Here is a 22,984-nt window from a genome sequence, read left to right on the forward strand (position 1 = left end):
CAAACACCCTCATAGCACCCCCAAAAATTCCACTGAGGTATTGGCATACAATTCACACTATTTTTTTAAAATAATATAGTAGCTGCTGTGAATCCTGTCTGATACTTGGTTGGGGACTCTTTTATGACGAGGAGGGATACACTCGCATAAGTCGCTGATGCTTAGGCTGAGAGGGGCGGATAGATTCAGAATGCTGTGCAGAGGTGTGACTTTTAAAAGCCCCCTGTGCCTCTGCATCTGGCGTATTAAAGAAAGAGGAAGGAAGAAAGAAGAAGAAGAAAAAAGAAGGAAGAGGAAGAAAGAAGAAGAAAAAAAGGAGAAGGAAGAAGAAAAAAAGAAGGAAGGAGGAGGGTGGAGCACAGAGTGAGATTCCAGAAGCAATGAAGGTATGATGATGACAGTTGAGCTTCTGTTTCCTTGGCAGACCGCGGGGGAGGGAGCAGAGACCACGGGGGAGGGAGCAGAGACCGCTGGGGAGGGAGCAGAGACCGCGGGGGAAGGAGCAAAGACCGCGGGGGAGGGAGCAGAGACCGCGGGGGAGGGAGCAGAGACCGCGGGGGAAGGAGCAAAGACCGCGGGGGAGGGAGCAGAGACCGCGGGGGAAGGAGCAAAGACCGCGGGGGAGGGAGCAGAGCTGCTGTAGGCAGAGAGCTGACTGAGTGTGCAGTGCTCTTCATCTGACAGGAGAAGGAGGGGGAGGGGGGTTTCTGCTGTGCAGGCAGGTTGTGGTTCAGGAGGAATTAGGATGGATGATGGCTGTTATTTTTATAAGGGAGCTGCTGCTGAACTTGGGGAGGTGGACGGTGATTCCACTCTGTAGTCCTGTTATTTGATCTGTAGCAGCAGACAGTCTGATCTGCTGCAAGAGGAATCTTGTCCTGTGATCTTGGCACTCTGATTTGCCTTCATCAGAAATGCCTGATTTACTGTTACACAAACAGAGCCAGTGCTAGACTACACTGTGCCCTAGGCAAGCCAACACCACCTTAACCGCTTCAGCCCCCGGAAGATTTTACCCCCTTCCTCACCAGAGCACTTTTTGCGATTCGGCACTGTGCTGCTTTAACTGACAATTGTGCGGTCGTGTGACGTGGCTCTCAAACAAAATTGACGTCCTTTTTTCCCCCACAAATAGAGCTTTCTTTTGGTGGTATTTGATCACCCCTTCGGTTATTAGTTTTTGCGCTATAAACAAAAAAAAGAGTGACAATTTTGAAAAAAAATCATTATTTTTTACTTTTTGCTATAATAAATATCCCCCAAAAACTTTTTTCCCCCTCAGTTTGGGCGATATGTATTCTTCTACATATTTTTGGTAAAAAAATTGCAATAAGCGTTTATTTGGTTTGTGCAAAAGTTATAGCGTTTACAAAATAGGGGATGGTTTTATGGCATTTTTATTTAAATTTTTTTTTTACTAGTACTGGTGGCGATCAGTGATTTTTATCATGACTGCGACATTATGACGGACACATTGGACATTTTTGACACATTTTTGGGACCATTATCATTTATACAGCAATCAGTGCTATACAAATGCAGTGATTCCTGTGTAAATGACACTGGTAGTGAAGGGGTTAACCACTAGGTGGCAGTGTAGGGGGTTAAGTGTGTCCTGGGGAGTATTTCTTTTTTTGTTTAATAAATGTTTATTAAAGATAAACAACAAACATATACTGTTAAATCCACATACAGCACCCAGTCCCATACACCAGGGGACAGGATTAGTAATTAGCATCAGAGCATCTTAGGGCAAACACAGTAAAGCAATAACGGAAGTGCCAGTGAAGAAAAACAAACAAAAAAAAAAAAAAACGAAAAACATTCAAGAGATAATGAGCAAAGTACACAGCCTTGATTCAAGGACCGGGTATCATGTCGTCTATCACAGAAACTGAGAAATAACAGAAAAAGGCAAGAGAGTGTAAAAAGGGGGGGGGGGAAGAGAAGAAGAGGAGGGTCAAGGAGGGGAGAGAGAGGGTGGGGGTACGGTGGCTCGCGTGGTGGCATGTAGAGGCTTAGTTTGCGCTGCTCAGTGGGGCTGCGCTAAGATATCTGCGTAGAATGTAGTGGAGGTAAATTCTCTCCAACAAGACCAAGTCAAGAGGGTTTTTTGCGAGGAATTCTTATTGGCATGAGTAATGTCCTCCATGAGGTGAACTGCCTCGATTTTACGCATCCAACTTTTCAGTGACGGAATCTTTCTGGGGAGTGTTTCTAACTGTGTGGGGGCGTGGCTACCTGTGGCACGTCACTGATCTCTGCTCCCGATCACAGGAAGCAGAGATCAGTCACAGTGTCACTAGGCAGAATGGGGAGATGCTTGTTTACATTAGCATCTCCCTGTTCTTCCTCTCTGTGACCCGCGACCCGACTCAAGGAGGTCCCGGCCGGCATGCGCCACCTGCAGAGCACACGGGATGGCACAGCGGCAAATTTAAAGGGACGTACAGGTACTCCCATTTCCCCAGCCCTGCCATTCTGCTGACATACATCAGCGTGCCCCTGTCGGGAGACGGTTAAAAAAAATCACAACATTTTTAAAAACAGCAGAAAAATTATCTAAAATAAAGATGCTCCATGCATTCCACACACCTCCTATACTCGCAGCACACTCCATGCATTCCCCACACTCCCTATACTCACAGCACACTCCATGCATTCCCCACACCCCCTATACTCACAGCACACTCCATGCATTCCCCACACCCCCTATACTCACAGCACACTCCATGCATTCCCCACCCCACACTCCCTATACTCACAGCACACTCCATGCATTCCCCACACTCCCTATACTCACAGCACACTCCATGCATTCCCCACACCCCCTATACTCACAGCACACTCCATGCATTCCCCCACACCCCCTATACTCACAGCACACTCCATGCATTCCCCACACCCCCTATACTCACAGCACACTCCATGCATTCCTGATACACCTTCTATACTCACAGCAAAATCAGCCAACTGTCCTCCATCAATTGCAGCCTTTGTACCTGTAATATGCAGCCATTGTGACCGCCTGGCACTTACCCCATTGTGGTGGCGTGTCAGGCAACTGGTCAGGCGACGAGCTGTGGGACAGTAGCACGGTGATGGATGCTGTATTCTCTGGCTCCGTGCGTGTCTTCTTCCTGTATTCCTTGGCGCTAATCGGATTGCCTCTGCCCTCAGCCAATCTATTGAGCCCATATAGATGCACAATACCAGCTATATTGGCACAACATGGCATGTGTACACCTTTGGCTGCTGCCTCTGCAGCTAAAGGGGGTAGGGATTGGGGAAGGTAAAAGTGTGACTCGACCACCGGGTTTTACCAACCCCCAATCTCACGTATAACGAAGCCCTTAGGGTACTACAGCCAAATGCAGCTAAGGCCTGCTTTACAAGTGGAACAGGCACCACTGTTCCACTAAAAAGTGATCTAAGAATGTTTGACAGGTTGTGAAAAGGCTGATTTAGGCTGGGTTCACATTGCAGCGATGGGGGAACGCTGCAAATCTACTGCGGGTTCCCGCATCGCATGCCTCCCGGCGGCAGTTCACACTGCCCTATGCGAACTGCTGGGAGTGTCAGTGAAACGTTAATGGCACCCCCAGATCAGTTTGCTTATCGCAGTGCGATCTGCAAACTCGGACAGGAATCGGATCGCATGGTGTGAACACCCATGCGATCCGATTCTGCTGCGGACCAAAAAAAAAAGGGTCCTGTGCGAGTTTGGGCTGGATGCGATGCGAATTCAGCCATACGATCTGTATGGCTGAACTCGCATCGCACAGAGATCGGATGTGATTTGCAGTGCGGTGCGAATCACATCCGATCTCATCACCGCAGCAGTGTGAACCCAGCCTCAAAGTTATAACTGCCATACAATGCAGGCAATTGCAGTTTGGTAGTACAACCACTGTAGGTTTAAACCAGGCGGTGAAGAAGTAACATATCGCCTCCTCACCACCCGCTATACACCTCTGAAAAGCAAAATGCACGTAAATCAGTTTTCAGAGGAGCTTGCTCCAGGTTTCTGTGCAATTCAGTGTGGTGCGATTCTGCAGCCTATTATTTGAATGGCTGCAAATCGCATATGACTGCGCAAAAAATCGTTTTCAAAAATGCACTGTGCCACATAACATGATACTGCACTACCTTACCTTACCCTCTGGTGAGTTCTCACCCAGTGGGTGATGGTGCACGGAAGTAGCTGCTAATAGCTTGCAGAGGATTCAATCTGCTTGCAGACAGTGCTAATGAACTTTGTTGATGTGAAATTCTTATAGGGGTCACTTGTGTTGTACTTTATATGTATGCAAAGATTACACTTTTATCGTTTTTATCACATGTTTAATTTATATATTTATTGATAGTTTTTATGCTTTTACTGCTTTCTTTGAATTATTATGGTGTACATTGTGGTGATAATTTACCTTTTTACTTTTACCTTTTGTAGTTTTTTGGGGTATGGGACAACGTGCCCAACTGCATGGCATGATATAATTGTGTGACTGAGTCTTTAGATGGCTCTCTGGCTTCTTTGTGGCTGTTGAATTTTAATACTTAACTACTTCCCACTGACTTGAGGTTATTGCTGGCCCTGACATATACTGGGGGCTAGAATTGGCCTCAATTGAGCTTATTTTACTTCACAATCTCTTCAGTGTACCTCCAGGCTCTTTTTAGCTATACAAAGAGGGAAAGGTGGCACACTACAAGCTATACAGTAGATCGGGAAGAATTGCTGACATTTGGCCACACCCATTTAGCCACACCCATATTTTGGCCACGCCCACAAACACACATTTTGCTTCGTGCGCCACATCACCCTCTATTTTTCTTACAGCACTTGCACAGCACACCCAACTTTTTTGGCCTGGAGCCGCCCCTGGTTTGCGGTGCATTCACATTCATTCCCAAAAAATCCAGCATGCTATACTTTTTTAAACACACAGGAAATCACCATAAATTATGAACATTAGGCCCATTGATATGCACTCATTTTTCTTGCACATGAATTCCTACTGTGTTTAAAAATGCATCTGGCGCAAAGCGTTTATCATGGCGTTGCATTTTTGTCGCATTTGCAGTCAATTTGCTTGGATTTACAATTTTTTTTTAAATTCTTACTACGTGCATCTGATGCGTTCACATTCTTTCAGATGCCTTTACATGCAACATGCCGTTCTTTCTTTAAATGCACCGAAAAGTGCCACAAATGACATCAACTAGGCTCATTGACACATACATTTTACTTGCATGTGCATTCCTACTACATTTTAAAATGCATTCGACTGCATTTAGTGTAAGAGCCGGTTTACACCATACGCAGTCTAGTGCGTTTTTTTCCTGCATCAAAAAAGCATGGGCAATAGGTTATATGTATTCCAATGGCATAGTTCACATCAGTTTTATTCTGCACTGAACTGTACTGGAACATGGAAAAATGCATTAAAAACATACTGGAGTGCATCTAAACAAATCAAAAATGCACCGAAACGCATTACAGCAAAAAAACAAAAAAAACAAGAGGTGGAAAAATGCACTGGAATAATGCACTGAAACAGATTGAAAATACATAAAAAATGCACTGGAACGCATCTAAAACCATCAAAAACACACTGGATTGCATTACAGAAGAAAAAACTGAAAATCTTGGAAAAGAAAGAACAAGAGGAGGAAAAACGCACTGGAAAATATTGGAATATACATCAAAAGTGCACCAGAACACTACATGCATCAAAAATGTATGGGAATGCGTTATATTTTGTAAAGCGCTGCGCAAAATGTTGGTGCTATATAAATCCTGTATTATAATAATTACAGCAAAAAAGAAAAACACAGGAAACTTTAAAAAAAAATAAAACAAGACGGGTAAAAATGTGCTGGATTGCATTACAGCAAAAAAAAAAAAGGGAAAAACAATAGGGGGAAAAACATACTGGAGTGCATTGAAAACGCATGAAAAACACGCCTGCAGAAACGCATCCAAAGTGAGTTTTTGTGGCGTGGACAGTAAGTAAAAATGCATCTGGAGTGCATTTTTGTGGCATAAACCAGTCCTAAGAGCTCATTTACAGCGCAGCGTGTGCAATAAAATGCACTTTTACATGCATCCGCGGTGCGTTTTTTAGCCATTTACATTTTTTTTGTTAGTTGCATTCACATGCATTTGCAGTGCATTCACATGCAATCTGTTTATGTATAGAAAAATGCAGACGTCTATACTTATTTTAAATCCACATAAAAGCCCCACAATGGTGTCTCATTGACACACATTCATTTTTCTTGCATGTGCGCCGTATCGCGTTTAAGGTGAAGAAAAAAAGAGGGGGAAATGGCACCGTAACGCATCAAAAACGTGAATGCAGAAACCAATCTGGACTGCGTTCCTATGGTGCGAGCCGGCCCTAAAACCACGCTTGTCTGCGTCTCAGCTGGTTTGCACTACAATCCCAATGTTGTGTGCAATCCAAGGCATGTGTGTTTACATTTATTTGTCTTGCATTTGCATCACATTTTATGGGGGGTTTTTGTTTCGGTAACAATATTTTCATGCCTTCTTGGTGCGTTCAGGTGAGTTCAGATGTGAAATAAATGCAGCATGCTTTACTTTTCATAAACAAACATTAAAGCCCCATAAATGATGTACACTAGGCTCATTGAAATACATCCATCTTTCCTGCTGCTGCGTTTGAAATCCGTGTGCCGCTGCCTGTGCGATCCGGAGGAGGATTGCTTCCTGCAGTATCTACAGGTTTGCCTGGACTAGTGAAAGCAGCATTAGCCCTGGGAGAGAGGGATCTAGGAGAGAGGGATCAGCTCTGGGAGAAAAGGATCTAGGAGAGAGGGATCTAGGAGAGAGGGATCTGGGAGTGGGATCTAGGAGAGAGGGATCTAGGAGAGAGGGGTCTGGGAGTGGGATCTAGGAGAGAGGGATCTAGGAGAGAGGGGTCTGGGAGAGAGGGATCTGGGAGAGAGGAATCAGCTCTGGGAAAGAGGGATATGGGAGAGAGGTATCTGGGAGAAAGGGATCTAGGAGAGAGGGATCAGCTCTGGCAGAGAGGGATCAGCTCTGGGAAAGAGGGATCTGGGAGAGAGGGATCTAGGAGAGAGGGATCAGCTCTGGGAGAGAGGGATCAGCTCTGGGAGAGGGGGATCAGCTTTGGGAGAGAGGGATCTGGGAGAGAGGGATAAGATCTAGGAGAGAGAGTTCTGGGAGAGAGGGATCTAGGAGAGAGAGCTCTGGGAGAGAGGGATCAGCTCTGGGAGAGAGGGATCAGCTTTGGGAGAGAGGGATCTGGGAGAGAGGGATAAGATCTAGGAGAGAGAGTTCTGGGAGAGAGGGATCTAGGAGAGAGAGTTCTGGGAGAGAGGGATCAGCTCTGGGAGAGAGGGATCTAGGGGAGAGGGATCTGGGAGAGAGGGATCAGCTCTGGGAAAGAGGGATCTGGGAGAGAGGGATCTAGGAGAGAGAGTTCTGGGAGAGAGGGATCAGCTCTGGGAGAGAGGGATCTAGGGGAGAGGGATCTGGGAGAGAGGGATCAGCTCTGGGAAAGAGGGATCTGGGAGAGAGGGATCAGCTCTGGGAGAGAGGGATCTAGGGGAGAGGGATCTGGGAGAGAGGGGTCAGCTCTGGGAAAGAGGGATCTGGGAGAGAGCGATCTAGGAGAGAGGGATCAGCTCTGGGAGAGGGATCGAGGAGAGAGGGATCAGCTCTGGGAGAGAGGGATCTAGGAGAGAGGGTTCTGTGAGAGAGGGATCTGCTCTGGGAGAGAGGGATCTAGGAGAGAGGGATCAGCTCTGGGAGAGAGGCATCTGGGAGAGAGGGATCTAGGAGAGAGGGATCAGCTCTGGGAGAGGGATCTAGGAGAGAGGGATCTGGGAGAGAGGGATCAGCTCTGGGAGCGGGATCTAGGAGAGAGGGATCTAGGAGAGAGGGATCTGGGAGAGAGGGATCAGCTCTGGGAGAGGGATCTAAGAGAGAGGGATCAGCTCTGGGAGAGGGATCAGCTCTGGGAGAGAGGGATCAGCTCTGGGAGAGAGGGATCAGCTCTGGGAGAGAGGGATCAGCTTTGGGAGAGAGGGATATATGAGAAAGGGATCAGCTCTGGGAGAGAGGGATCAGCTCTGGGAGAGAGGGATCTATGAGAGAGGGATCAGCTCTGGGAGAGGAATCAGCCCAAGCACTTCAGTGTCACACAGGGCCAAGCAGCAGAATAAATAGAATACATCCAAACCCATCACACCAGCCCCCCACAGATCTGGAGTATTTATTATGTAATAATAGAGCCATGCAAAGGTTAAAAAAAATCACTATCTTCTTCTGATCTGCATCCCCAGACTAATGATATTGTGATGTACCAAGAAAAAAAAGCTTAGATTATTTTCTCCCCTTTTTAATCTGGATTTTCTCCACCTCCCCCCTAAAACATGTACTTACAGCTCCATTCTTGTAGGCATCTGTTGGCTGGGAGGTCACTATGCTGGGTAGTTGGGAGTGATGCTTCCTTATGCATTAGATTGTTTATTTTTATTTGTATTTAATCTCGCACACAGGTCTGATGATGAATAGGAGTTGATGGACACAAGGCAGAGAAGAAGAACTGTAAAGCCCAGGTCTGCTTGCTTGTCTTGCTGCTGCTGCTGCTTTGCTTTTGGTCCACCTGTTCTGTTTGTTTTCCCATGTCCTCAGCTGACTGTCATATTGACAAAAAGGGGATGATGACTGTTTAGAGATTTCTCTCCCTCAACAAGCATTTAATGCCTCTCTGTCTGAACCTCTCTTGTATCAAGCTGGACCAATCTACAGGCTAAGATGATCCTCAGCAGCATCCAGTGGATTTGCAGTGCAATTGCTAGGATCCAAGGCATACAAAAAAATATATTAAAAAATCCAATGATCAGCCCCCAAAAAAATGAAAGAAGCTTCACAGAATTCAGACCGTGCTAGGAGCAAGTGTTGTGTTCTCCCTACGAAGTCTCCAATTCCCAATTGTGTGTTGTGTACCACTGAAGGACAAACGAGTGAGCCCAGCCTGATTTATTCCCAGGGCTCGCAAGCTCCATGTCGGCCTCTAGTGGGCTCAAGTCAGAACTGCGCCTCTGTCTGGAGCTGCCATTGACATTCTCTCTTCCCCCCTTTTTGCTGTAAAAAGAAATATTAATTATTGAAGTAACTATTTCAAATTTAAATTATGCATATCCCTCTAATAAAACATTTTGCAGGAGGGGATGCTGCTGTGAATCAAGAGTCCAAAAGAAGGAAAGGCAGCCTTGTGAGAGGAAAGAAAAAAAAAAAAGAGAATGATGACCTGTTTAATAAAGTGGCCTCTGCTGAAATTTTTAAGCAAGAGTGATTCAGTTTTAAAGGATGTAATATTATCTTACGGCATTCAAATATCTGGTTAAATAAAAATATACCATGCTGCAAGGTAGCCCACTGTCAATAAATTTACAGTTTGTAAAATCTGTCATTTTTGCATCTGTCCATAAATGTCCAATGCTGAAAACGAAAAACAAAAACCGCTAAAGTGGTTGTAAACCCTTACAAACCACTTTGACCTACAGGTAAGCCTATATTAAGGCTTACCTGTAGGTCCAATAAATATCTCCTAAACCTACACGGTTTAGGAGATATTTGCCAAAACACAGGCACCGTAGACAGCGGCGCGCAGGCAATCGATGCCGCAAATGGCGGCTCCCGTGCGCATGCGCGGGAGTGACGTCAGCACGGCTTCGTCGAATGACAGCGGCGGAGCAGCGAGACCCACCGAGAAGATGGATGCTCCAGACTACAGGGGACAGCGGTGACTTCGCTGGCTCCTGTGTCAGGTAAGTGACACATAATGGGATAGTATGCGATGCATAGTAGTCCATTATGCTTTACCTTTGCAGGGAATCAAAGAGGAAGTAAACCCATCAGAGTTTACTTCCTCTTTAAGTGCACAAAAAACTTGTGCACACTAAAAGAAGCGCTTAAGGGTGTGCTTTGTCCACCCCCCCCCCTCCCCCAGGGATGGGCCTCTCGCTGATCCCCTGGGGTGAAAGGCTCCTGACAGGGACATAGGGTACAGCTTGGTCCACCTAGCCTACAAGGCCAGCCGAAGCCGACCACCGAGTACTAGGTCAAGACATTCATGGACTGATGCAAAAATTATGGATTTTATAAACTGTTCATAAATTTATTGACAGTTGGCAACCCTGCCATGCTGGCTCTATGAGGTTGATTTACGAAAAATGGAGAATGCAAAATCTGGTGCAGCTGTGTGTGGTAGCCAATCAGCTTCTAACTTCAGGTTGTTCGATTAAGCTTTGACAATAAAACCTGGAAGCTGATTGGTTTCTATGCAGAGCTTCATCAGATTTTGCACTCTCCAGCTTTAGTAAATCAACCCCAGTGTATTGTACAAACACATTGGTGGAGATTTACTAAAACTGGAGCACTCTGAATCTGGTGCAGCTGTGCATGTTAGCCAATCAGCTTCTAACTTCAGGTTGTTCAATTAAACTTTGACAAAAAAAAAAAACAAACGGGAAGCTGATTGGTTTCTATGTAGAGCTGCACCAAATTTTGCACTCTGCAGTTTTAGTAAATCCAGTGTACATTTCTGAAAATAGATGTAAACCCCTGGGAATAGTTTATAATTGCAGGTGTGGGGTAGTGCAAAATAAGCAGTATAGCCATGTCTTTACTGTTCCCCAACTGCCCTCTCTTAGGGCTGATTCACATCTGTGCAGTCCGCATACTTCACAAATTTTTGAGATAGGAACAAGGGACACCTATTAGCAAAAGTATGTAGGCATAGAACACACACCCTACTATGCTCCCTTAACCACTTCCCTACCAGGCACTTACACCCCCTTCCTGCCCAGGCCATTTTTCAACACTGTCGCACTTTGAATGACAATTGCGTGGTCATGCTACACTGTAACCAAACAAATTTGTTATCTTTTTCTTCACACAAATAGACTTTCTTTTGGTGGTGTTTAATCACTGCTGTTTTTTTTTTAATTTTTTACAAAAAAATACCAAAAATTTTGAAAAATAAATGTTTTTTATTTTTTTTCTGTCAGTAATTTTTTGCCTTCACTGATGTGCGCTGATGAGGCGGCACCGATGGGCACTGATAGGCTGAACTGGTGGGCATTGATGAGGTGGCACTTATGGGCACTGATGAGGTGGCACTGATGAGGAGGCACTAATATGCCACACTTATGGGCACTGATAGGTGGCTCTGATATGTGGTACTGATGGGTACTGTTTGGCGGCACTGATGGGCACTGTTAGGTGGCATTGATGGGCACTAATAGGTGGCACTGGTGGGCACTCATAGGCGGCAGTGGCAGGCACTGATAGGTGGCACTGGTGGGCATGGATGGCGGCACAGATAGGTGGTACATATGGGCACTGATGGACATTGATGGGTGGCACTGATGGGTGATACTGATGGCCATTGATGGATAGCAGTGATGAGCATTGACGGGCGGCACTGATTGCTAGCACTGACTGGCATGGCTAATGGGCACTGATTGGTGGCACTTGTGGCCAGTGGTGGGCACTGATTGTTGCCACTGGTGGGCACTGTATGCTGGCATTGGTGGGCAATGGTGGGCACTGTTTGTGAAACTGTATTTATTTATTGTAATCAGGGCACTGATGATCAGTGCCCTAAATTACATTTCTACATGTCCCCCTGTGAAGAGATGCCGCTGATTGGCTCTCCTCTCCTCACACTCTGACAGTGTGAGGCAAGGAGAGCTGAATACCGGCACTTCCTTGTTTACATGGGACCAGCTGTGATTGGACTTTGAATTAGACAAACTATTAGTTAAACCCACAAGTGCTTTTTTTTTTTTTTACCACTACTATTCCTTTATATTGGCTTCTGAAATTTAAAAATGCAGCAATTTAGAAATTGGATGAAAGGTTTAGCACCAGGAAACACTTTCTGAAAGATAAAAAGTGTATTTTATATACATCTATATAGCTCAGACCAAAATGAGGGACAAATGAGGAGGAAAGAGGAACATTGCTCCAAATCAGGGACCGTCTCTCAAAATCAGGGACAGTTGGAAGCTATGCAGAAAGTGTGCACAGCCTACTGTATTAGGGTGTGCACCCCAAAGCTCAAACACACGTGCATGTGTGTGTGTGTGTATATATATATATATATATATATACACACACACACGTAGACACCCACACTGTTATAAATAAATGTAATAGAACCGTAAACATATGTGATTAATAAATGTTAAATAAAACCAAAATTGGTTTTATTTAACATGTATTAGTCCATTTGTTAACCACTTAAGGACCGCCGTATTGCCATTGTACGTCAGCACAATGGCACAGGCAGGCACAATCACGTACATCTACGTGATTGCCTTCCAGCGGGTGGGGGGTCCGATCGGACCCCCTCCCGCTGTTTACGGCGGTCCGATTCGGTCCAGGAGCGCTCCGTGATTAGGGGATGGCCGTTGGTTTTCGGCCACCCCCTCTGGATCGCTCCTGGCCAATGAGAAGCTTCCTCCCCTGTGTATTGTTTACACAGGAAGGAGGAAGTGATGTCATTCTCCTCGGGGCGGTCTTTTTGACCGGACTACGAGGAGAAGAGTAAAAGTAAGTGTGCACCAACACTACACTGACATGTAGGTACACACAGGCACACAAACCCCCCCCGATCCCCCCCCCGATCGCCCCCCGATCCCCCCCCCCGCCCCCCCTCCCCCCCCAGTCACAGTGTCACTGATTGCATTGATCATTTCTTTACTGATCAATGCATTCAGTGTCAGTTGTGACAGTAAAAACTGTCAGGACAGTTAGTGTTAGGTCCAGGGTAGCCCCCTATCACCCCCCAATAAAGATTTAACCCCCTGATTGCCCCTAGAGTTAACCCTTTCACCCCCTTTTGCCAGTGTCACTAAGCTGCATGTGTCGCTAGGTAGCTAGTTATTTTTTTAGGTTCACCGCCAGGTTTTTATATCGCTAGGTACCCCGATATACTACCCAATAATGGTTTTAACCCCCAGATTGCCGCGAGTTAACCCTTTCACCCCCTTTTCCCAGTGTCACTAAGCGATCGTTTTTCTGATCGCTGCATTAGTGTCGCTACAGTCGCTAGGTAGCTAGTTATTTTTTTAGGTTCACCGCCAGGTTTTTATAGCGCTAGGTACCCCGATATACTACCCAATAATGGTTTTAACCCCCTGATTTCCGCTAGTTAACCCTTTCACCCCCTTTTGCCAGTGTCACTAAGCGATAATTTTTCTGAACGCTGCATCAGTGTCGCTAGTGTCGCTAGGTAGCTAGTTATTTTTTTAGGTTCACCGCCAGGTTTTTATAGCGCTAGGTACCCCGATATACTACCCAATAATGGTTTTAACCCCCTGATTGCTGCTAGTTAACCCTTTCACCCCCTTTCACCAGCGATCACAGTATAAGTGTCACTGGTGACGCTGGTTAGCCAGTTAGTTATTTAGGTTCCCCGTCAGGTTTTTATATAGCGCCAGGGACCCCCATATAATACCTAATAAAAATTTGAACCCCCTGATTGCCCCTAGTTAACCCTTTCACCACTGATCACCGTATACGTGTTACGGGTGACTCTGGTTAGTTTGTTTTTTATAGCATTTTATATTCAAATCCGGAAGGCAGTGTTTGGTTTTCGGGGTCCCGTACGTGGCTAGGCTCCCAAAAAGTCCCCCACATGTGGTATCCCCATACTCGGGAGAAGCAGCAGAATTTATTTAGGGGTGTAATTTGACTTCTGCCCATAGCATGTGTGAGCAATATATCATTTAGTGACAACTTTGTGCAAAAAAAAAAAAAAGTTTGTAATATTCCCGCAACTTTTGGCAAAATATAAAATATTCCATGGACTCAACATGCCTCTCAGTAAATAGCTTGGGGTGTCTACTTTCCAAAATGGGGTCATTTGGGGGGGTTTTGTGCTATTTTGGCATTTTATGGCCTTCGAAACTGTGATAGGTAGTGAGGAGTTAAATCAAAAATTTGCACCCTTAGAAATCCTGAAGGTGGTGATTGGTTTTCGGGGTGCCGTGCGCGACTAGACTCCCAAAAAGTCCCACACATGTGGTATCCCCGTACTCGGGAGAAGCAGCAGAATGTATTTTGGGGTGTCATTTCACATATGCCCATAGCATGTGTGAGCAATATATCATTTAGTGACAACTTGGTGCAAAAAAAAAAAAAGTTTGTAATATTCCCGCAACTTGTGGCAAAATATAAAATATTCCATGGACTCAACATGCCTCTCAGTAAATAGCTTGGGGTGTCTACTTTCCAAAATGGGGTCATTTTGGGGGGTTTTGTGCTATTTTGGCATTTTATGGCCTTCGAAACTGTGATAGGTAGTGAGGAGTTAAATCAAAAATTTGCACCCTTAGAAATCCTGAAGGTGGTGATTGGTTTTCGGGGTGCCGTGCGCGACTAGACTCCCAAAAAGTCCCACACACGTGGTATCCCCATACTCGGGAGAAGTAGCGGAATATATTTTGGGGTGCAATTCCACATATAACCATGGCATGTGTGAGCAATATATCATTTAGTGACAACTTTTTGTAAAAAAATTTTTTTTTTTTTGTCATTATTCAATCCCTTAGGACAAAAAAAATAAATATTCAATGGGCTCAACATACCCATCAGCAATTTCCTTGGGGTGTCTACTTTCCAAAATGGGGTCATTTGGGGGGGATTTGTACTGCCCTGCCATTTTAGCACCTCAAGAAATGAGATCGGCAGTCATAAATTAAAAGCTGTGTAAATTCCAGAAAATGTACTCTAGTTTGTAGACGCTATAACTTTTGCGCAAACCAAAAAATATACGCTTATTGACATTTTTTTTACTAAAGACATGTGGCTGAATAAATTTTGCCCTCAATGTATGACTAAAATTTAGTTTATTCGATTTTTCTTATAACAAAAAGAAGAAAATATCTTTTTTTTTCAAAATTTTCGCTCTTTTTCCATTTATATCGCAAAAAAAAAATCGCAGAGGCAATCAAATACCATCAAAAGAAAGCTCTATTTGTGGGAAGAAAAGGACGCAAATTTCGTTTGGGTGCAATATTGCATGACCACGCAATTACCAGTTAAAGCAGCGCAGTGCGAAATTGCAAAAAGACCTCTGGTCCTTAAGGTGTTTATTGGTCCGGAGCTGAAGTGGTTAATGGTTCTATTACATTAATTTATAAAAGTGTGGGTGCCTATGTGTGTATGTGTATTTCATTAAGGTTTAACAATGCAAAAAAAAAAAGTACATGGTAGCTCAAAACTCAAAAGTGCTACAGGGCATTATCATTGTTAGTGCTCTAAAGTGCCAGTGCAATAACTAACAATCAAAAGAAAATTAAAATTTCATAATAAAACATCCATCAAAAATATCCTCCGTGAGTAGCAGAAAGTGTGTGAATCCACCACTGGCTCTTTTCATTGACTTCAGTGCACCTCCATCAAACAGATAAGCACACCAGCTACTTACTAGAGCCAGAGGCATTACATAGAAAAAAGGCCATACATGCCTATTCACACGGCAACCACCACCTCTGCCAGACTGAACCCTGAGGGTTAATACTCAACGCTTTGGACAAAAAGTGCGGCTGTATAGCAGATGATCACTGCTAGATCAGATGCAACTGCAATGACAAGTATTCCAATATGTAAGAAATGAAGTTTGCTATAGTGCATTACCAGGCATACAAATGATTAGTGATGGACGAACTTCCGACGGGACGTTTCGCGAACGCGAAACGCGAACGGACACAAACGTTCGCGAAAACGACCGTTCGCCGCGGGCTCCATTGACTTCAATGGGAGGCGAATTTCGCAAACCTTTAGGTCGAATTTGCGGCCACGGGGTAATTATTAGGGGGTAGCACGTAGTCCCACCACCTGGACAATAGCATAATACATGTATGAGGTGAATTTGGGATCGATAACTACAAGCATTTTTTTTTTATTTGGGAAATTGTTCTGACAATTCAGGACTATGGAGCTAATGAAGGCAATGGAGGAGAGGGAAGGTCAGGGACCAGGGTAGGCAAACAAGAGGGTGCAGGAGATACAGAGCACTGACAGCAGCACCGTAATACAGAGCACTGACATCAGCACCGTGACATACAGCGCTGACAGCAGCTCCGTGACATACAGCGCTGACAGCAGCTCCGTGACATACAGCGCTGACAGCAGCTCCGTGACATACAGCGCTGACAGCAGCTCCGTGACATACAGCGCTGACAGCAGCTCCGTGACATACAGCGCTGACAGCAGCACCGTGACATACAGCGCTGACAGCAGCTCCGTGACATACAGCGCTGACAGCAGCTCCGTGACATACAGCGCTGACAGCAGCTCCGTGACATACAGCACTGACAGCAGCTCCGTGACATACAGCGCTGACAGCAGCTCCGTGACATACAGCGCTGACAGCAGCACCGTGACATACAGCGCTGACAGCAGCTCCGTGACATACAGCGCTGACAGCAGCTCCGTGACATACAGCGCTGACAGCAGCTCCGTGACATACAGCGCTGACAGCAGCTCCGTGACATACAGCGCTGACAGCAGCTCCGTGACATACAGCGCTGACAGCAGCTCCGTGACATACAGCGCTGACAGCAGCTCCGTGACATACAGCGCTGACAGCAGCTCCGTGACATACAGCGCTGACAGCAGCTCCGTGACATACAGCGCTGACAGCAGCTCCGTGACATACAGCGCTGACAGCAGCTCCGTGACATACAGCGCTGACAGCAGCACCGTAAGCAGCCCCAGGAGGAAGTCAGCACAGCACAGGGATGGTGTGATCCCCTCATAATAAGAACCCCCAGGAGGAAGTCAGCACAGCACAGGGATGGTGGGAGCCCCTCATAATAAGAACACCCAGGAGGAAGTCAGCACAGCACAGGGATGGTGGGAACCCCTCATAATAAGCAGCCCCAGTAGAAATATGACACCGCTCAACCTCTTCAAAGAGGAGGGTAGGGGCATATAGTACGGTGTGCTTTTTTGGGTCAGGGAAGTGAGCCAAATGAATTAAGAAGGTCTGTGTGCTTGATTCCAAAAATTGTTTATAGACATATACATGGTCTACTGATCACATGTGTTGAATTCCTCCGAGATCCATGCCTCATTCATTTTTAGAAATGTGAGGTAGTTAACACTGTGGTGAGCTAGGCGAGTACGCTTATCGGTCACAATCCCCCCTGCTGCGCTGAACGTCCTTTCGGACAGGACACTGGATGAGGGGCAAGCCAACAGTTCGATTGCAAATTGGGCAAGCTCTGGCCAGAGGTCAAGCCTGCCCACCCAGTAGTCTAGGGGTTCATCACTCCTCAGAGCGTCCACATCGGCCGTTAACCCAATGTAGTCGGACACCTGACGGTCTAGGCGTTCCCTGATGCTGGATCCGGATGACACCTGTCGATGGGTCGGCTGAAAGAATGACCTCATATCCGAAGTCACCAACACATCTTCAAACCGGCCTCTTCTTGCAGGCGCTGTTGGATTGGTACCCGCAAATCCTTCTCTGGGAGTGGGAATTGCTCCTCTGCCAGCGCACGCAAAAGCAGAATGCAGCATTTCTCGAAGCAAGGCCTGGAAGTGCTGCATTCTGACAGCCCTCTGCGACGGCGGTAACATTTCCGCCATTTTGTGTTTGTACCGGGGGTCTAAGTACGTTGCCACCCAGTACTGGTCCTTGACCCTCATGCTTTTTATACGGGGGTCCCTATTAAAACACTGGAGCATGAAGGCCCCCATTTGCACTAAAGTGGAAGCGGTGTGGTGGCCTGGCTCCTGCTCATCATCCAGGATAATGTCGTCCTCTTCATTCTCCTCTCCCCATCCTCGCACAACAGGGATCCCAGAAAGGTTTAAAGCATGCTCTTCTTGCTCCTGCTCATCCGCCCCGGCACCATCCTCCTCTGACTCCTCATCAGACTCCTGTTGTTGACTTGTCTCAGATAGAGTAGCCCCCCCTGGGAATTCATCCAGCATTGCGACTTCCTCATCTTCCCGCTCCTGCTCCTCCACAGCCTGATCAATGACACGACGCAATGCACGCTCCAGAAAGAAGGCATAAGGTACCATGTCACTGATGGCGCCATGGCTGCGACTGACCAGTTTGGTGATCTCCTCAAATGGCCGCAGAAGTCTGCATGTGTCGCGCATGAGCAGCCACTGGCGCGGTGAAAAAAAACCCAGCTCCCCAGAACCGTTTCTTTCGCAGAGTTCATACAGGTAGACGTTAACTGCACGTTTCTGCTGGAGCAGCCTATCAAGCATATAGAAGGTTGAGTTCCATCGCGTCGGGCAATCGCAAATAAGACGTCTGACCGGCAGATGGTGTCGCCGCTGAATGTCAGCAAGGCGAGCCATGGCCGTGTAAGATCTTCTGAAATGGGCCGAGATTTTCCTTGCCTGCCGCAAGATGTCCTGGACCCCAGGGTATTTGACAAGGAATCGCTGCACGACCAAGTTTAAGACGTGTGCCATGCACGGCACGTGCGTGATTTTGCCCTGTTTCAATGCGCTAAGCAGATTGGCACCGTTGTCACACACCACTTTACCAACTGTCAAATTGAGCGGTGTTAGCCACTCATCTGCCTGTGAACGCAAAGCTGAAAGGAGTGCCGGGCCAGTGTGGCTCTTTGCTTCCAGGCACAACAGACGCAGCACGGCATGGCAACGTCTCACCTGGCATGTGGAATAGGTTCTGGGGAGCTTGGGCGGTGCAGTGGAAGAGACGCTAGCAGCGGAAAAGGAGGAGGCAGCTGAGGAGGAGAGGGAGGAGGATGGAGTAGGAGGAGGAGAAGAAGAGTCAGGCCTGCATGCAATCCGTGGCGGTAAAACCAAATCTACACGGGTGCCACGGGTTACATGCTTGACGGCCGTCAGAAGGTTCACCCAGTGGGCAGTAAAACTGATATACCTTCCCTGCCCGTGTTTGCTAGACCACGTGTCTGTGGTCAGATGTATCTTGGCACCGACACTGTGTGCCAGAGATACATTCACTTGCCGCTGAACATGGCCATATAGCTCTGGGATGCCCTTCTCTGAGAAATACTTCCTTCCTGGGACCTTCCATTGTGGTGTTCCAATGGCCACAAATTTGCGAAAGGCCTCCGAGTCCACCAGTTTATATGGCAGTAGTTGGCGGGCTATGAGTTCTGACAAGCCAGCCGCCAACCGTTGGGCAAGAGGGTTATCCGGCGTCATCATTTTTTTACGCTCAAACATTAGGCCCACGGAAGCCTGCCTTTTTGCAGAAAAATGTGAGCTTGGCGTGATGGAAGGTGGAGTGGAGGACAATTGTGAGGAGAGAGGAGAAGGAGAAGTAGAAGACGAGGCTGGACGGTGAGAGCCTGCAGTGTGGCTTTGTGTGTTCCGTTGCTCCCACTGGGCTCGGTGATGGCTGCTCATGTGCCTTCTTAAGGCGGTCGTCCCTAGGTGAGTATTGGGCTTACCGCGACTAACGCGTTGACTGCAAAGATTGCAGATGGCAACGCTATTGTCAGCAGCGGACACGTTAAAAAAAGCCCACACTGCGGAGCCATGTGCCGGTGTCCTGGGAGCGCCAGATGTGACCGTACATGGTCGATGACTCGCTCCTGATACATTTGCAGTCTGCTTTGTCCCTGCTGTGCAATGTAAGTCATTGCTGCTTCTCCTCCCTATCTGCTGGTCCATATCTCCCTCTGAACTCCCCTCCTCTTCCTCTCTTGTGGGCACCCACGTGACATCACTAGACACGTCATCATCAACGTCACCTTCCCCACCGCTATAAGTAGAGTAGGCAGCAACACCGGGGACCAACCTCCTCCTTGGGCTGATCTGGGTACTGGCGTCAGACTGCTGAGTAGCGCTTGTTGCTACCTCCTCTTCCTGATCCAATACCAAGAGTGGCTGCGCATCAGAAATGTCCTCTTGATATGGATCGGAAAATAATTCCAGTGACTCAAGCGGAAGGTATGTGGTGGTGGTGGTGGTGGTCGTGTTGTTGGTGGTAGTGTCTTTGGGGGTGCACATAGCAGAGAGTGAAGAAGAGGGTGCAGATCGAGAGGATGAGGAGGGTGCAGAAGAGTAAGGCTGAGCGAGCCACTCAACCAAGTCTGGTGCATCCTTTAAAGTAATTGAACGCACCTTCTGCAACTTCCCACTTTGGCTCAAGCCTGTTGCTCCTGCCCTACCCCTACCACCCCTGCGGAAGGGCCTGCCTCTTCCTCTGCATGTCATTTTTTAAATGACCCTGTGACAAAACTCTTAGTCCCTATACCGCTGAAGGACTGCTGCAGTATAGGTGAGCGGTCAGCAGTGGTGCACGTCAACCCTATCTATTGTGGACCTATAGCGGTCCTTACAGAACAGCAGACTGTACCGCACTCAAGCCTATGTACCGTAGCACCCTATACCAAGTTACCAGTCCTTATAAGAACTTTTGTGGACCAAGCAGGTTGTGTATTAGTGTTTAGCAGACTGTACGTCAGTCCCTATACCGCTGAAGGACTGCTGCAGTATAGGGCAGCGGTCAGCAGTGGTGCACGTCAACCCTATCTATTGTGGACCGATAGCGGTCCTTACAGAACAGCAGACTGTACCGCACTCAAGCCTATGTACCGTAGCACCCTATACCAAGTTACCAGTCCTTATAAGAACTTTTGTGGACCAAGCAGGTTGTGTATTAGTGTTTAGCAGACTGTACGTCAGTCCCTATACCGCTGAAGGACTGCTGCAGTATAGGGCAGCGGTCAGCAGTGGTGCACGTCAACCCTATCTATTGTGGACCGATAGCGGTCCTTACAGAACAGCAGACTGTACCGCACTCAAGCCTATGTACCGTAGCACCCTATACCAAGTTACCAGTCCTTATAAGAACTTTTGTGGAACAAGCAGGTTGTGTGTTAGTGATTAGCAGACTGTACGTCAGTCCCTATACCGCTGAAGGACTGCTGCAGTATAGGTGAGCGGTCAGCAGTGGTGCACGTCAACCCTATCTATTGTGGACCGATAGCGGTCCTTACAGAACAGCAGACTGTACCGCACTCAAGCCTATGTACCGTAGCACCCTATACCAAGTTACCAGTCCTTATAAGAACTTTTGTGGAACAAGCAGGTTGTGTGTTAGTGATTAGCAGACTGTACGTCAGTCCCTATACCGCTGAAGGACTGCTGCAGTATAGGTGAGCGGTCAGCAGTGGTGCACGTCAACCCTATCTATTGTGGACCGATAGCGGTCCTTACAGAACAGCAGACTGTACCGCACTCAAGCCTATGTACCGTAGCACCCTATACCAAGTTACCAGTCCTTATAAGAACTTTTGTGGACCAAGCAGGTTGTGTATTAGTGTTTAGCAGACTGTACGTCAGTCCCTATACCGCTGAAGGACTGCTGCAGTATAGGGCAGCGGTCAGCAGTGGTGCACGTCAACCCTATCTATTGTGGACCGATAGCGGTCCTTACAGAACAGCAGACTGTACCGCACTCAAGCCTATGTACCGTAGCACCCTATACCAAGTTACCAGTCCTTATAAGAACTTTTGTGGAACAAGCAGGTTGTGTGTTAGTGATTAGCAGACTGTACGTCAGTCCCTATACCGCTGAAGGACTGCTGCAGTATAGGGCAGCGGTCAGCAGTGGTGCACGTCAACCCTATCTATTGTGGACCGATAGCGGTCCTTACAGAACAGCAGACTGTACCGCACTCAAGCCTATGTACCGTAGCACCCTATACCAAGTTACCAGTCCTTATAAGAACTTTTGTGGAACAAGCAGGTTGTGTGTTAGTGATTAGCAGACTGTACGTCAGTCCCTATACCGCTGAAGGACTGCTGCAGTATAGGTGAGCGGTCAGCAGTGGTGCACGTCAACCCTATCTATTGTGGACCGATAGCGGTCCTTACAGAACAGCAGACTGTACCGCACTCAAGCCTATGTACCGTAGCACCCTATACCAAGTTACCAGTCCTTATAAGAACTTTTGTGGACCAAGCAGGTTGTGTATTAGTGTTTAGCAGACTGTACGTCAGTCCCTATACCGCTGAAGGACTGCTGCAGTATAGGGCAGCGGTCAGCAGTGGTGCACGTCAACCCTATCTATTGTGGACCGATAGCGGTCCTTACAGAACAGCAGACTGTACCGCACTCAAGCCTATGTACCGTAGCACCCTATACCAAGTTACCAGTCCTTATAAGAACTTTTGTGGAACAAGCAGGTTGTGTGTTAGTGATTAGCAGACTGTACGTCAGTCCCTATACCGCTGAAGGACTGCTGCAGTATAGGGCAGCGGTCAGCAGTGGTGCACGTCAACCCTATCTATTGTGGACCGATAGCGGTCCTTACAGAACAGCAGACTGTACCGCACTCAAGCCTATGTACCGTAGCACCCTATACCAAGTTACCAGTCCTTATAAGAACTTTTGTGGACCAAGCAGGTTGTGTATTAGTGTTTAGCAGACTGTACGTCAGTCCCTATACCGCTGAAGGACTGCTGCAGTATAGGGCAGCGGTCAGCAGTGGTGCACGTCAACCCTATCTATTGTGGACCGATAGCGGTCCTTACAGAACAGCAGACTGTACCGCACTCAAGCCTATGTACCGTAGCACCCTATACCAAGTTACCAGTCCTTATAAGAACTTTTGTGGAACAAGCAGGTTGTGTGTTAGTGATTAGCAGACTGTACGTCAGTCCCTATACCGCTGAAGGACTGCTGCAGTATAGGGCAGCGGTCAGCAGTGGTGCACGTCAACCCTATCTATTGTGGACCGATAGCGGTCCTTACAGAACAGCAGACTGTACCGCACTCAAGCCTATGTACCGTAGCACCCTATACCAAGTTACCAGTCCTTATAAGAACTTTTGTGGAACAAGCAGGTTGTGTGTTAGTGATTAGCAGACTGTACGTCAGTCCCTATACCGCTGAAGGACTGCTGCAGTATAGGTGAGCGGTCAGCAGTGGTGCACGTC

At 47.1% G+C, this 22,984-nt stretch overlaps 1 protein-coding gene across 1 annotated transcript in view; it reads right to left on the minus strand.

Moving 5' to 3' along the window:
* KCNA4 (potassium voltage-gated channel subfamily A member 4) overlaps positions 1-9,054 on the minus strand; it is a 40,793-nt gene extending 31,739 nt beyond the window's left edge. The window contains exon 1 of the mRNA XM_077460861.1: positions 8,438-9,054. The gene's annotated coding sequence lies outside the window, so the exon portion shown is untranslated. The remainder of the gene's footprint in view (positions 1-8,437) is intronic.
* Between the last annotated feature and the right edge of the window lie 13,930 nt (positions 9,055-22,984).

The sequence above is a fragment of the Lithobates pipiens genome, unplaced genomic scaffold, assembly GCF_037356315.1.
Source record: "Lithobates pipiens isolate NorthernLeopardFrog02 unplaced genomic scaffold, aLitPip1_a1.2 Scaffold_10, whole genome shotgun sequence".
NCBI classification, from domain to species: domain Eukaryota; kingdom Metazoa; phylum Chordata; class Amphibia; order Anura; family Ranidae; genus Lithobates; species Lithobates pipiens.